The sequence below is a fragment of the Neolamprologus multifasciatus genome, chromosome 7 (genome assembly GCF_963576455.1).
Source record: "Neolamprologus multifasciatus chromosome 7, fNeoMul1.2, whole genome shotgun sequence".
Taxonomy (NCBI): Eukaryota; Metazoa; Chordata; class Actinopteri; order Cichliformes; family Cichlidae; genus Neolamprologus; species Neolamprologus multifasciatus.
Window position 1 is genome coordinate 12,397,003 of NC_140445.1, and position 16,543 is coordinate 12,413,545.

At 35.6% G+C, this 16,543-nt stretch overlaps 1 long non-coding RNA gene across 5 annotated transcripts; it reads left to right on the top strand.

Annotated features, from left to right (window-relative positions):
• Positions 1-12,749: 12,749 nt before the first annotated feature.
• Positions 12,750-16,038, top strand: LOC146513863 (uncharacterized). 5 transcript variants are annotated; one of them, XR_014875322.1, is made up of 7 exons: positions 12,750-12,861; positions 13,388-13,431; positions 13,573-13,623; positions 13,793-13,903; positions 14,757-14,786; positions 15,143-15,211; positions 15,419-16,038. It is a non-coding gene; the product is annotated as an uncharacterized LOC146513863 (long non-coding RNA). The 5 variants fall into 5 exon arrangements; XR_014875319.1 differs by having other exon boundaries at positions 13,573-13,602; positions 15,419-16,036; XR_014875321.1 differs by having other exon boundaries at positions 13,388-13,623; positions 15,419-16,037.
• Positions 16,039-16,543: the final 505 nt, after the last annotated feature.

The following is a 16,543-nucleotide window of genomic DNA, read 5'->3' on the forward strand; positions in this document are numbered from 1 at the left end:
TTCCCCCATTCAAATGCATGTAATCGTAGGAAACGCACTGTCTTGACTCAATAAAGCGTTTTTGTACAACTTCATAAAAATAGCTGTGAGTGTTGATAGAAGAAGCATACACACATATTTACGGCGTTATCTTATACAATTCAAGATCCCCGTGCTGGGCAAACAGGTATTGAAGCTGTTTGAGCTAAGATTTTCAAGTTATTCACATAATGAAAACCTATACTTTGTTTCGGCCGAATCCCCCCATTCAAATGCATGTAATCGTAGGAAACGCACTGTCTTGACGAAATAAAGCGTTTTTGTACAACTTCATATAAATAGCTGTAAGTTTTGATAGACGACTCAGACACACATATTTACGGCGTTATCTTATAGAATTCAATATCCATCCCCGTGCTGAGCAAACAGGTTTTGAAGCTGTTTGAGCTAAGATTTTCAAGTTATTCACATAATGAAAACCTATACTTTGTTTCGGGCGAATTCCCCCATTCAAATGCATGTAAACGCACTGTCTTGACGAAATAAAGCGTTTTTGTACAACTTCATATAAATAGCTGTAAGTTTTGATAGACGACTCAGACACACATATTTACGGCGTTATCTTATAGAATTCAATATCCATCCCCGTGCTGAGCAAACAGGTTTTGAAGCTGTTTGAGCTAAGATTTTCAAGTTATTCACATAATGAAAACCTATACTTTGTTTCGGGCGAATTCCCCCATTCAAATGCATGTAAACGCACTGTCTTGACGAAATAAAGCGTTTTTGTAGAACTTCATATAAATAGCTGTAAGTCTTGATAGAAGAAGCATACACACATATTTGTGGCTTTCTCATATACAATTCAAGATCCCCGTGCTGGGCAAACAGGTTTTGAAGCTGTTTGAGCTAAGATTTTCAAGTTATTCACATAATGAAAACCTATACTTTGTTTCGGCCGAATTCCCCCATTCAAATGCATGTAATCGTAGGAAACGAACTTTCTTGACGAAATAAAGCTTTTTTGTACAACTTCATATAAATAGCTGTAAGTCTTGATAGAAGAAGCATACACACATATTTGTGGCTTTCTCATATACAATTCAAGATCCCCGTGCTGGGCAAACAGGTTTTGAAGCTGTTTGAGCCAAGATTTTCAAGTTATTCACATAATGAAAACCTATACTTTGTTTCGGCCGAATTCCCCCATTCAAATGCATGTAATCGTAGGAAACGAACTTTCTTGACGAAATAAAGCGTTTTTGTACAACTTCATATAAATAGCTGTAAGTCTTGATAGAAGAAGCATACACACATATTTGTGGCTTTCTCATATACAATTCAAGATCCCCGTGCTGGGCAAACAGGTTTTGAAGCTGTTTGAGCCAAGATTTTCAGGTTATTCACATAATGAAAACCTATACTTTGTTTCGGGCGAATTCCCCCATTCAAATGCATGTAATCGTAGGAAACGCGCTGTCTTGACGAAATAAAGCGTTTTTGTACAACTTCATATAAATAGCTGTAAGTCATGATAGAAGAAGCATACACACATATTTGTGGCTTTCTCTTATACAATTCAAGATCCCCGTGCTGGGCAAACAGGTTTTGAAGCTGTTTGAGCTAAGATTTTCAAGTTATTCACATAATGAAAACCTATACTTTGTTTCGGCCGAATTCCCCCATTCAAATGCATGTAATCGTAGGAAACGCACTGTCTTGACGAAATAAAGCGTTTTTGTACAACTTCATATAAATAGCTGTAAGTCTTGATAGAAAAAGCATACAATTGTAGGAAACGCACTGTCTTGACGAAATAAAGCGTTTTTGTACAACTTCATATAAATAGCTGTAAGTTTTGATAGACGACTAAGACACACATATTTACGGCGTTATCTTATAGAATTCAACATCCATCCCCGTGCTGGGCAAACAGGTTTTGAAGCTGTTTGAGCTAAGATTTTCAAGTTATTCACATAATGAAAACCTATACTTTGTTTTGGGCGAATTCCCCCATTCAAATGCATGTAAACGCACTGTCTTGACGAAATAAAGCGTTTTGTACAACTTCATATAAATAGCTGTAAGTCTTGATAGAAGAAGCATACACACATATTTGTGGCTTTCTCATATACAATTCAAGATCCCCGTGCTGGGCAAACAGGTTTTGAAGCTGTTTGAGCCAAGATTTTCAAGTTATTCACATAATGAAAACCTATACTTTGTTTCGGCCGAATTCCCCCATTCAAATGCATGTAATCGTAGGAAACGCACTGTCTTGACGAAATGAAGCGTTTTTGTACAACTTCATATAAATAGCTGTAAGTTTTGATAGAAGAAGCATACACACATATTTACGGCGTTATCTTATAGAATTCAATATCCATCCCCGTGCTGAGCAAACAGGTTTTGAAGCTGTTTGAGCTAAGATTTTCAAGTTATTCACATAATGTAAACCTATACTTTGTTTCGGGCGAATTCCCCCATTCAAATGCATGCAAACGCACTGTCTTGACAAAATAAAGCGTTTTTGTAAAACTTCATATAAATAGCTGTAAGTTTTGATAGACGACTCAGACACACATATTTACGGCGTTATCTTATAGAATTCAATATCCATCCCCGTGCTGGGCAAACAGGTTTTGAAGCTGTTTGAGCTAAGATTTTCAAGTTATTCACATAATGAAAACCTATGCTTTGTTTCGGGCGAATTCCCCCATTCAAATGCATGTAATCGTAGGAAACGCACTGTCTTGACGAAATAAAGTGTTTTTGTACAACTTCATATAAATAGCTGTAAGTTTTGATAGACGACTCAGACACACATATTTACGGCGTTATCTTATAGAATTCAATATCCATCCCCGTGCTGAGCAAACAGGTTTTGAAGCTGTTTGAGCTAAGATTTTCAAGTTATTCACATAATGAAAACCTATACTTTGTTTCGGGCGAATTCCCCCATTCAAATGCATGTAAACGCACTGTCTTGACGAAATAAAGCGTTTTTGTACAACTTCATATAAATAGCTGTAAGTTTTGATAGACGACTCAGACACACATATTTACGGCGTTATCTTATAGAATTCAATATCCATCCCCGTGCTGAGCAAACAGGTTTTGAAGCTGTTTGAGCTAAGATTTTCAAGTTATTCACATAATGAAAACCTATACTTTGTTTCGGGCGAATTCCCCCATTCAAATGCATGTAAACGCACTGCCTTGACGAAATAAAGCGTTTTTGTAGAACTTCATATAAATAGCTGTAAGTCTTGATAGAAGAAGCATACACACATATTTGTGGCTTTCTCGTATACAATTCAAGATCCCCGTGCTGGGCAAACAGGTTTTGAAGCTGTTTGAGCTAAGATTTTCAAGTTATTCACATAATGAAAACCTATACTTTGTTTCAGGCGAATTCCCCCATTCAAATGCATGTAATCGTAGGAAACGCACTGTCTTGACAAAATAAATCGTTTTTGTACAACTTCATATAAATAGCTGTAAGTCTTGATAGAAGAAGCATACACACATATTTGTTGTGTTATCTTATACAATTCAAGATCCCCGTGCTGGGCAAACAGGTTTTGAAGCTGTTTGAGCTAAGATTTTCAAGTTATTCACATAATGAAAACCTATACTTTGTTTCGGGCGAATTCCCCCATTCAAATGCATGTAATCGTAGAAACGCACTGTCTTGACGAAATAAAGCATTTTGTACAACTTCATATAAATAGCTGTAAGTCTTGATAGAAGAAGCATACACACATATTTACGTCGTTATCTTATACAATTCAAGATCCCCGTGCTGGGCAAACAGGTTTTGAAGCTGTTTGAGCTAAGATTTTCAAGTTATTCACATAATGAAAACCTATACTTTGTTTCGGGCGAATTCCCCCATTCAAATGCATGTAATCGTAGGAAACGCACTGTCTTGACGAAATACAGGGTTTTTGTACAACTTCATATAAATAGCTGTAAGTTTTGATAGACGACTAAGACACACATATTTACGGCGTTATCTTATAGAATTCAATATCCATCCCCGTGCTGGGCAAACGGGTTTTGAAGCTGTTTGAGCTAAGATTTTCAAGTTATTCACATAATGAAAACCTATACTTTGTTTCGGGCGAATTCCCCCATTCAAATGCATGCAAACGCACTGTCTTGACGAAATAAAGGGTTTTTGTACAACTTCATATAAATAGCTGTAAGACTTGATAGAAGAAGCATACACACATATTTACGGCGTTATCTTATACAATTCACTATCCATCCCCGTGCTGGGCAAACAGGTTTTGAAGCTGTTTGAGCTAAGATTTTCAAGTTATTCACATAATGAAAACCTATACATTGTTTCGGACGAATTCCCCCATTCGAATGCATGTAATCGTAGGAAACGCACTGTCTTGACGAAATAAAGCGTTTTTGTACAACTTCATATAAATAGCTGTAAGTCTTGATAGAAGAAGCATACACACATATTTACGGCGTGATCTTATACAATTCAAGATCCCCGTGCTGGGCAAACAGGTTTTGAAGCTGTTTGAGCTAAGATTTTCAAGTTATTCGCATAATAACTAACTAATAAGTAACCACCTATACATTAAATTACATTTTCTACAAATAACCATTGATATTCAAAAATAAACCGCAAACATCTTACCTGTCAGCCAGACCACCCAGCCTAACTCAGAAGACACTCGTTTTACACGAAATCTCACGCACACTTTGCCTATACTTTGTTTCGGCCGAATTCCCCCATTCGAATGCATGTAATCGTAGGAAACGCACTGTCTTGACGAAATAAAGCCTTTTTGTACAACTTCATATAAATAGCTGTAAGTCTTGATAGAAGAAGCATACACACATATTTGTGGCGTTATCTTATACAATTCAAGATCCCCGTGCTGGGCAAACAGGTTTTGAAGCTGTTTGAGCTAAGATTTTCAAGTTATTCACATAATGAAAACCTATACTTTGTTTCGGCCGAATCCCCCCATTCAAATGCATGTAATCGTAGGAAACGCACTGTCTTGACGAAATAAAGGGTTTTTGTACAACTTCATATAAATAGCTGTAAGACTTGATAGAAGAAGCATTCACACATATTTGTGGCTTTCTCTTATACAATTCAAGATCCCCGTGCTGGGCAAACAGGTTTTGAAGCTGTTTGAGCTAAGATTTTCAAGTTATTCACATAATGAAAACCTATACTTTGTTTCGGGCGAATTCCCCCATTCAAATGCATGTAATCGTAGGAAACGCACTGTCTTGACGAAATAAAGCGTTTTTGTACAACTTCATATAAATAGCTGTAAGTCTTGATAGAAGAAGCATACACACATATTTACGGCGTTATCTTATACAATTCAAGATCCCCGTGGTGGGCAAACAGGTTTTGAAGCTGTTTGAGCTAAGATTTTCAAGTTATTCACATAATGAAAACCTATACTTTTTTTCGGGCGAATTCCCCCATTCAAATGCATGTAAACGCACTGTCTTGACGAAATAAAGCGTTTTTGTACAACTTCATATAAATAGCTGTAAGTCTTGATAGAAGAAGCATACACACATATTTGTGGCGTTATCTTATACAATTCAAGATCCCCGTGCTGGGCAAACAGGTTTTGAAGCTGTTTGAGCTAAGATTTTCAAGTTATTCACATAATGAAAACCTATACTTTGTTTCGGGCGAATTCCCCCATTCAAATGCATGTAATCGTAGGAAACGCACTGTCTTGACGAAATAAAGCGTTTTTGTACAACTTCATATAAATAGCTGTAAGTCTTGATAGAAGAAGCATACACACATATTTGTGGCGTTATCTTATACAATTCAAGATCCCCGTGCTGGGCAAACAGGTTTTGAAGCTGTTTGAGCTAAGATTTTCAAGTTATTCACATAATGAAAACCTATACTTTCTTTCGGGCGAATTCCCCCATTCAAATGCATGTAAACGCACTGTCTTGACGAAATAAAGCGTTTTTGTACAACTTCATATAAATAGCTGTAAGTCTTGATAGAAGAAGCATACACACATATTTACGTCGTTATCTTATACAATTCAAGATCCCAGTGCTGGGCAAAAAGGTTCTGAAGCTGTTTGAGCTAAGATTTTCAAGTTATTCACATAATGAAAACCTATACTTTGTTTCGGGCGAATTCCCCCATTCAAATGCATGTAATCGTAGGAAACGCACTGTCTAGACGAAATACAGGGTTTTTGTACAACTTCATATAAATAGCTGTAAGACTTGATAGAAGAAGCATACACACATATTTGTGGCTTTCTCTTATACAATTCAAGATCCCCGTGCTGGGCAAACAGGTTTTGAAGCTGTTTGAGCTAAGATTTTCAAGTTATTCACATAATGAAAACCTATACTTTGTTTCGGGCGAATTCCCCATTCAAATGCATGTAATCGTAGGAAACGCACTGTCTTGACGAAATAAAGGGTTTTTGTACAACTTCATATAAATAGCTGTAAGTCTTGATAGAAGAAGCATACACACATATTTACGGCGTTATCTTATACAATTCACTATCCATCCCCGTGGTGGGCAAACAGGTTTTGAAGCTCTTTGAGTTAAGATTTTCAAGTTATTCACATAATGAAAACCTATACTTTGTTTCTGGCGAATTCCCCCACTCAAATGCATGTAATCGTAGGAAACGCACTGTCTTGACGAAATAAAGCGTTTTTGTACAACTTCATATAAATAGCTGTAAGATTTGATAGACGACTCAGACACACATATTTACGGCGTTATCTTATAGAATTCAATATCCATCCCCATGCTGGGCAAACAGGTTTTGAAGCTGTTTGAGCTAAGATTTTCAAGTTATTCACATAATGAAAACCTATACTTTTTTTCGGGCGAATTCCCCCATTCAAATGCATGCAAACGCACTGTCTTGACGAAATAAAGCGTTTTTGTACAACTTCATATAAATAGCTGTAAGACTTGATAGAAGAAGCATACACACATATTTGTGGCTTTCTCTTATACAATTCAAGATCCCCGTGCTGGGCAAACAGGTTTTGAAGCTGTTTGAGCTAAGATTTTCAAGTTATTCACATAATGAAAACCTATACTTTGTTTCGGGCGAATTCCCCCATTCAAATGCATGTAATCGTAGGAAACGCACTGTCTTGACGAAATAAAGCGTTTTTGTACAACTTCATATAAATAGCTGTAAGTTTTGATAGACGACTCAGACACACATATTTACGGCGTTATCTTATACAATTCAATATCCATCCCCGTGCTGGGCAAACACGTTTTGAAGCTGTTTGAGCTAAGATTTTCAAGTTATTCACATAATGAAAACCTATACTTTTTTTCGGGCGAATTCCCCCATTCAAATGCATGCAAACGCACTGTCTTGACCAAAATAAAGCGTTTTTGTACAACTTCATATAAATAGCTGTAAGACTTGATAGAAGAAGCATACACACATATTTGTGGCTTTCTCTTATACAATTCAAGATCCCCGTGCTGGGCAAACAGGTTTTGAAGCTGTTTGAGCTAAGATTTTCAAGTTATTCACATAATGAAAACCTATACTTTGTTTCGGGCGAATTCCCCCATTCAAATGCATGTAATCGTAGGAAACGCACTGTCTTGACGAAATAAAGGGTTTTTGTACAACTTCATATAAATAGCTGTAAGTCTTGATAGAAGAAGCATACACACATATTTACGGCGTTATCTTATACAATTCACTATCCATCCCCGTGCTGGGCAAACAGGTTTTGAAGCTCTTTGAGTTAAGATTTTCAAGTTATTCACATAATGAAAACCTATACTTTGTTTCGGGCGAATTCCCCCACTCAAATGCATGTAATCGTATGAAACGCATTGTCTTGACGAAATAAAGCGTTTTTGTACAACTTCATATAAATAGCTGTAAGTTTTGATAGACGACTCAGACACACATATTTACGGCGTTATCTTATACAATTCAACATCCCCGTGCTGGGCAAACAGGTTTTGAAGCTGTTTGAGCTAAGATTTTCAAGTTATTCACATAATGAAAACCTATACTTTGTTTCGGGCGAATTCCCCCATTCAAATGCATGTAATCGTAGGAAACGCACTGTCTTGATGAAATAAAGCGTTTTTGTACAACTTCATATAAATAGGTGTAAGTCTTGATAGAAGAAGCATTCACACATATTTGTGGCTTTCTCTTGTACAATTCAAGATCCCCGTGCTGGGCAAACAGGTTTTGAAGCTGTTTGAGCTAAGATTTTCAAGTTATTCACATAATGAAAACCTATACTTTGTTTCGGGCGAATTCCCCCATTCAAATGCATGTAAACGCACTGTCTTGACGAAATAAAGCGTTTTTGTACAACTTCATATAAATAGCTGTAAGTCTTGATAGAAGAAGCATACACACATATTTACGTCGTTATCTTATACAATTCAAGATCCCCGTGCTGGGCAAACAGGTTTTGAAGCTGTTTGAGCTAAGATTTTCAAGTTATTCACATAATGAAAACCTATACTTTGTTTCGGGCGAATTCCCCCATTCAAATGCATGTAAACGCACTGTCTTGACGAAATAAAGCGTTTTTGTACAACTTCATATAAATAGCTGTAAGTCTTGATAGAAGAAGCATACACACATATTTACGTCGTTATCTTATACAATTCAAGATCCCCGTGCTGGGCAAACAGGTTTTGAAGCTGTTTGAGCTAAGATTTTCAAGTTATTCACATAATGAAAACCTATACTTTGTTTCGGGCGAATTCCCCCATTCAAATGCATGTAATCGTAGGAAACGCACTGTCTAGACGAAATACAGGGTTTTTGTACAACTTCATTTAAATAGCTGTAAGACTTGATAGAAGAAGCATACACACATATTTGTGGCTTTCTCTTATACAATTCAAGATCCCCGTGCTGGGCAAACAGGTTTTGAAGCTGTTTGAGCTAAGATTTTCAAGTTATTCACATAATGAAAACCTATACTTTGTTTCGGGCGAATTCCCCCATTCAAATGCATGTAATCGTAGGAAACACACTGTCTTGACGAAATAAAGGGTTTTTGTACAACTTCATATAAATAGCTGTAAGACTTGATAGAAGAAGCATACACACATATTTGTGGCTTTCTCTTATACAATTCAAGATCCCCGTGCTGGGCAAACTTGAAAATCTTAGCTCAAACAGCTTCAAAGCCTGTTTGCCCAGCACGGGGATGGATATTGAATTCTAAAAGATAACGCCGTAAATATGTGTGTCTGAGTCGTCTATCAAAACTTACAGCTATTTATATGAAGTTGTCCAAAAACGCTTTATTTCGTCAAGACAGTGCGTTTCCTACGATTACATGCATTTGGATGGGGGAATTCGCCCGAAACAAAGTATAGGTTTTCATTATGTGAATAACTTGAAAATCTTAGCTCAAACAGCTTCAAAATCTGTTTGCTCAGCACGGGGATGGATATTGAATTCTAAAAGATAACGCCATAAATATGTGTTTCTGAGTCTTCTATCAAAACTTACAGCTATTTATATGAGTTTGTACAAAAACGCTTTATTTCGTCAAGACAGTGCGTTTCCTATGATCCCATACGGTAAAAAAATACATTTTTCCTGGCCAAAATATATTCCAAATATATGGTAAATATATGTTGTATTTGTGATGCTCAAAAAAATATATTTTTAAAATTGAAAATATATTTTTTTCAAACCAAAATACATTTCAAAAGATATTTCAGGGTGAAGAAAATACATTTCCAACCTTACAGTAAAATGTATATCAAAGTATCCTTTATTTAAAATGTATTTAGTGCAATAATGATGATAATAATATTAATAATAATAATACTAAAAGTAACAACATGTTTTATTTACATCTTCAAAAAACAGTTGGATTAAAAAAAAACAGAGTCAAAGGTTTAGCAAGAATTAGGCTGTTTATTCATTTGCTTACAGTATTTCACATTACACAATATCTCACTATAATGTAGCGTTCACTTGACTTTGAAATTATCTGTCAGTGATACAGTAAACAAGATACAACAACTGCTATGTACACTTTAGTTTTTGACAATATATACAATATAGTACTTAAAGGAACACACTCCACTTTTTTTGGAAATAGGCTCATTCTACATCTCCCTCAGAGTTAAAAATGCAGCGTCTTCTTTCTAGATCCATACGTTAATAGGGCTCTGGTGCGTGATCTTACCGGATGGGGCGTAACTAGGATTTTTGGTTGAGGCGCCATATTAGCAGGCCAAACAAATGCTTGCTGTGTGGTCGGTTGTAATGTTGGATTGCACTACTGGCAAAAGAATAAGCTTGAAAATGGGCTCTTTTCATTGTTTCCTCACCTGGAAGCATCATGAGGGAGCTTATGTGTTAGATGTTACCAAAAGAAGGCGTCTAGCCTGGATAGCAGCTGTGAGACGACCTGATATTCAGTTCTCTACCAGCCACAGATATCTGTTGGTGTGCTCCAGTATTTTCATTCTGGTAAGTTCTAAATAAGTTCATATTACTCTTTTTATTTTCAATGCGCTCTGAGGTCATAGCAAATTAGAACAAACATGCAGAACTACCTTTATTTATAGAGTTGCTAATTATTTGGCATTATTGCAGCAAACCAGCCGATGAAATGAATGAAACACATCCTGACTGGGTTCCAACACTACACATGGGGCACTACGAAATCTTTGTTTCAAACTACATGCTACATACCACCATGCCAATCAGATTACTTCTTCCATGTGAGGGTGAAAAGGTGACCCTCCTGGATAAGATGGCAAAGGTTTGCTGCGTTTTGGTGAACATGTGCCCCAGTGTGTTAATAAAACCAGGGAAATACTCTTGTTAAATACTGTTAAAAGTCTTGTGCTGTATATGTAGAGATACATTTTCAAAAGAGACAGTAAATTACAGAATGCTAGTAGTGGGTGATATTATATAAATGCTGTCATGATTTTATGTAAACATTTTGTCATTTGTAAACTATACATGACATTGATTCTGCATTGTAACTGATGTGATGTTCTACAAAGTGCTTTTAATTAAAAATAGGCAAACATTTGTTTGTTTCTTTATTCAACTTTTGAACAGTGGTAATTAGTAAGTACATAACCAGTAAATGCAAATTATTTACATGCCCCCCTAAATTAAAACATGGGTTATTCAGAACAGAACTATGCTTGGAAAAATATTTTGATCCAACTCCTCCACAGTAGCATGTGGAATTTTTCTGTTTTGAGGACGGCTTCTTTTCCCTGTCACTACAGATGGTCTGTTTATGTTTTAATTGAGAGCCTTTTTTTGGGCAGCTGAAGAGGAGAAGTCTATCTTATGGCCACCCTCTGACTGTATCTTGGTCATATTACCCAGCAAAACCCAGTATGCAGGTTCATCTGTAACAGTCCTTGTGCCACAGATCCTCACTGTTGCTTCTACTTTAAACAGAAGAGCAGGGACATGGCTGCAGGTCTCCACGACTCCGGCCATACAGCTGCAGTAGGCGGCTTCAACCTTCCCTGTGATGCTCACAATGACCCATGGCTGCAATGCTGGTTGATTCAGTCTTTGAGAGTGCAGGACCTGAAACACACACAGACAAAGTTCAAGACACGAACTTTAATAAGCCAAGGCCGACACAAATGTTTTGTATCTACGTTCAAATACATTAATCATAAATGTAACAAATAAAGTGTTTTTATCTATCTATCTATAGAAAGCTGCATGTTATATTTTAAATCTGCATGTTTCTTTTTAGAAACCTATCAGCAAAAAACTTAAGTATGTAATGCAAGGATGTAATCACTTTCAAGAGTGAGAAAGCATAAAGTTCGACTTTAAGTGTAATTAGGATTGTTTATAATAAATATGAATTAATTAGTGCAATTTCTTTAACCATAGAGAATATTTAAATCCTTCAGGACAATGTCACATCAGTGCACTGAACTCACTATGTTATCCATCTAACAGAGCCTCCACGTGTTCTCACTGTAATTTCCCCCTCATGAATGAATTTATGCTGCACTAATCTGAATGTTCGGAGGGAAATCAAACGCATTTTACTCACAGTACTCAAGCTGACTTACCTTTGTTTGAATGACGGCGTACTCACAATTGTACCCAGATCCTTGGTGAATTGGATGTGAGCCTCCAGAGATTTATAATGGCAAAATTGGTGCGCCGTGTATGCGCTGACTTCACAGGCAAGGTACGAGAATATATCAGGCTACGTCAATAGCGGTTTGGTCTTCAAGGTTTCTACTCCACTGCCGGATTTCATACGGGTCCACATTTCCAATGCACAATATTTTTTTGCAAGTACCGTCTCTTTCCATCTGGACACAATCTGTCTCTATACCGTCCTTTTTCTTTTGAGCTAGTGTTCAGAATTGCTCCTTCCAACACAGAGAGTGTGTTTGTTTTGATTCGTGGCCTGCGCTCCCACAATGCATTGCGGAGAGTATGCGCATGCGCATTGCCATGGTGAAGATAAAATGAAAAGTAATTAATAAAAAGTACATATTTAAATATTCCCACAAATGTGCAATGAACGTGCAAAAAATCTGTTTAGTAGTCGTTGCTGTTTCTTTTCTTTTTTTTCTTTCTTTTGAAAAATAACCGACGTCTCTGAGGCGCGAATTCCGACAGTGAGAGGAACGGCCGGATACAGGAGACGGGAAGAAACAAGCTGATTATGTTCGCGTTAATTAAGTGGTTGGAAGATATAAAATTCTCAATTCTGCCAACTGAACATATACGAGATTTTAATGAGGATGAATAATTAGCCGGCATGGAGGAAATGGACGTTTATTTCGTGGAGTGGCGACAAGGAGCCAAAAGGCGGGTGTCTACGAAGCCTCCATCATCAAGCTAGCAGGTGCCTTTTCTCAAATATAATATTACTTTATTCTCGCTATTTGGCGCGGAAGCGTAGAGCTGCCGCCAGACAAAAGAGAAATATAAGTATATCACGTTATAACGTGAAAAGTACATCGTGCTAACAATATACTATCATGTTTGTACAATATACTTTTCACGTTTGAACAATGTAATATCACGTTATTACAATATACATAATTTTCACGTTCGTAAAATATTGTGCGAACGTGATAATTATGTATATTATAATAACGTGATATTATATTATACAAACATGAAAAGCATAATGTTAGAACAATAAACTTTTCACGTTATAACGTGATATAGCTCTATTTTGCTTTTGCCTGGGTGGCAGCTCCACGCTTCCATAATTTGGTAATCAAAATATGTAACTTAATTAATTATATTGTGACGTACTTTTGCCTTTTCTTATTATTCTGCCTTCTCAGAAAGGGAAAAAAATTACAAATAAAACTTTTTACACTTGTTATATAGAATATTCACATTTAATTTGACTTTTACAGAAATCCCACCTCTCCTTCTGGCTACAGAGCACTTACTTACCAAGGTGAGAAACAAAGCACAGTTAAGCTTTATTAATATTCACTAATTACAATGTTCCACATTTCCTTGCTTTTTTTAGTCATTTTTAGGCTTTTTAGAGTTTTTATGGTTGTTTAGCAGTAATGTTTCTGCCTATTTATTTCAGCCCATGAAATCGAATGCAGATCTTCCTAATGTGAGATTTACATAAATCTAAGTAATTTTGTTTGTTGTTATCATTAATATTGTTGCTGTTGTTGTTTTTGTGCAGTTTACAATCATATAAACCTAGCAAGCATCAGTCATCACATTAACTAACCTAAACAGATTATTGCTTTATTCACATATATTATATGTAATTATATATACTTGTACATTGTAACTAGGGTTGCAGCCACTTGGCCCCACCCCATTGTTGTGACAGCCCTGATTGTCCTACACTGCATCTGAGCAGGGAACAGTCTCAACCTCATGCTGCCCTCTCCCATCCTCCTAAAGTAAGTATTTGTTGTTGTAGTTTTTTATGCAGTGTCTGTGTCACAAATGCTAAGCATAATTATTGAAATAATAACTGTTTTCTAACAGATTTTCCCAAACACTAGCTATGTTTGTTGTCATTCAGACCAGTACTACTGTTTAGACATTGCTTAGTGGTCATACATGTTTGGCAAGCTTGTTATGATACCAAAACAGTAGGCCTGTCACAATAGTCGATATATCAACCAAACGCACAATATATGTACATGACCTCAATAATTGTTGATGATGCAATATATCTGCCATTATATTTACATAAAAAAATTACAAAAATAAAATATAATAATAACAAAATAATAACATTGTTTTCTATTTGTTAAAAATTTGCTGTTTATACAAGTTTTTAAGGTATCTAATATTTTGATACCTAATTTCCATGATCTAAATACTTTAAGAATTAGATGTTGGTTTGTCAATTGAAAGTGTGTAGATCTTGCATTATTATGGTGTTATATTATGATTATACATTCACTGGCATAAAATGGTCTTAAAATGACGATGACATAACTTGTCGCAATTGTTTATGGGGCAATATACAGACCAACAAAAGGTTGTTATCGTAACAGGCCTACAAAACAGATGGTTTTATGATTGATAAACTCAAAAAATAAATACATTTAATTTCTCTGAGATTCTCTGATATTCAGTTACAGTTCACAACACAGCTACCTGTACATGCAGTACTGTACTGTAAATTTAAATCTCTGCATTTAGCATCTGACTAGAAGAGTCACAGTTACTGCCTCGTTTTTGTTTTTTTGTTTTTCACAAATACCTGGACTATTACTAACACATTTACTGTTTTACTTTTAGCTTGTGGATACAAATACAGATGTCCTTAATGTAAGTTGTGCATTTTAATTACATCATGTTATTTTTATTATTATTTATTTATTTTGAATGCCTTTTTTGTTGGGCTTTTTTGACCATAACAAGACATTTTTGCAGGATATATATGGTGAATTTATATGCATAGATACAGTCGTAGTGCTTGACACATGCACAGAGCAGTAGATGGACCAGGAGGGAAATAATTACAATCATGATGCTGATTGCTGATGTCAGTATATATATTTTAGAGGAATGTTTTGTTTTTCACCCAAAATGAACTATATTGCTTCAGAAGAGATTTATTACCCTACCGGACTCTTATATATTGTTCTGTTTTTTGTTTGTTTGTTTGTTTTTGTTGTTTTTAGGTTCAGTGGTGCGTGTTCTTCTAATGGCCGCCTTCCCACTGGAGGTTTTGATCCACAGCAATTTAAAAGGTAAACAGCTTTGAAAGTCAGTTAAAATGGTTAGCTAATAGTATTCTAAAAAGCCTACTTCTCTGTCACCAGTTTCTTTACCAATATGTACCCATAAAAGTATCTCTCAATAGCATATCATTGTAGTTCAAATGTTTAGTTGTACAAATATCAGATTTTTGGAAATCTAAAACTAGTCAGATACTCAAATGTTCATGCTTTTTATAGGAGGACAGAGCAAAACGGACATCGGCGCAGAGTGAAGGACTGCCCTTGATAAGGAAAAAAAATGCCCGTGTTACGAAATCCGCTGGCTCTGATTACCTAAGCCTACAATGCCCACAATGCCTTCCGAATCATGTGACAACCCCTTGGCTTTTGTAATTGCTCTTCGCTTCACTTGAACGACATATTGTTGTTCTACTTAGCAATTAGCCTATAGCCTATCGTTCAGCATCACCTCACTCAACAGGCGCGATGGGTGCTTCGACTTACGAAAGACCCTCAGGAACAAATTAATTTCGTAAGTCGGGGTTCCAATATATATATATATATGTATGTATATATGTATATGTATATGTGTATATGTGTATTGTATATATGTATGTATATGTATATATGTATATATATGTATATATGTATATATGTGTATATATATGTGTGTGTGTGTTTCTTTTAGAATGTTTAAGTATGTAATGAGAATAAAATTGTAAAATTAATATTCCGAGTTAATGGTTAAATTTATATATTTTTGGATGATTTTAAATAAGTTTAAATTGTATTTTGAAATATATTTTGAAATATATTTCAAAATATAGAAAAATGGCCAAAAAAATATATGCGTTAAAACACATTTCAAAATATATAAATATATTTTGGCCAAATATATTTTAAAATATATTTTTAAATATATTTCAAAATATACAAAAAATGGCCAAAAAATATATGTGCTAAAATACATTTCAAAATATATAAATATATTTTAAAATGTATTTTAGCACATATATTTTTTGGCCATTTTTTGTATATTTTGAAATATATTTTAAAATATATTTTAAAATATATTTTTTTACCGTATGGGATTACATGCATTTGAATGGGGGAATTCGGCCGAAACAAAGTATAGGTTTTCATTATGTGAATAACTTTAAAATCTTAGCTCAAACAGCTTCAAAACCTGTTTGCCCAGCACGAGGATATTGAATTGTATAAGATAACGCCGTAAATATGTGTGTATGCTTCTTCTATCAAGACTTACAGCTATTTATATGAAGTTGTACAAAAACGCTTTATTTCGTCAGGACAGTCCGTTTCCTACGATTACATGCATTTGAATGGGGGAATTCGGCCGAA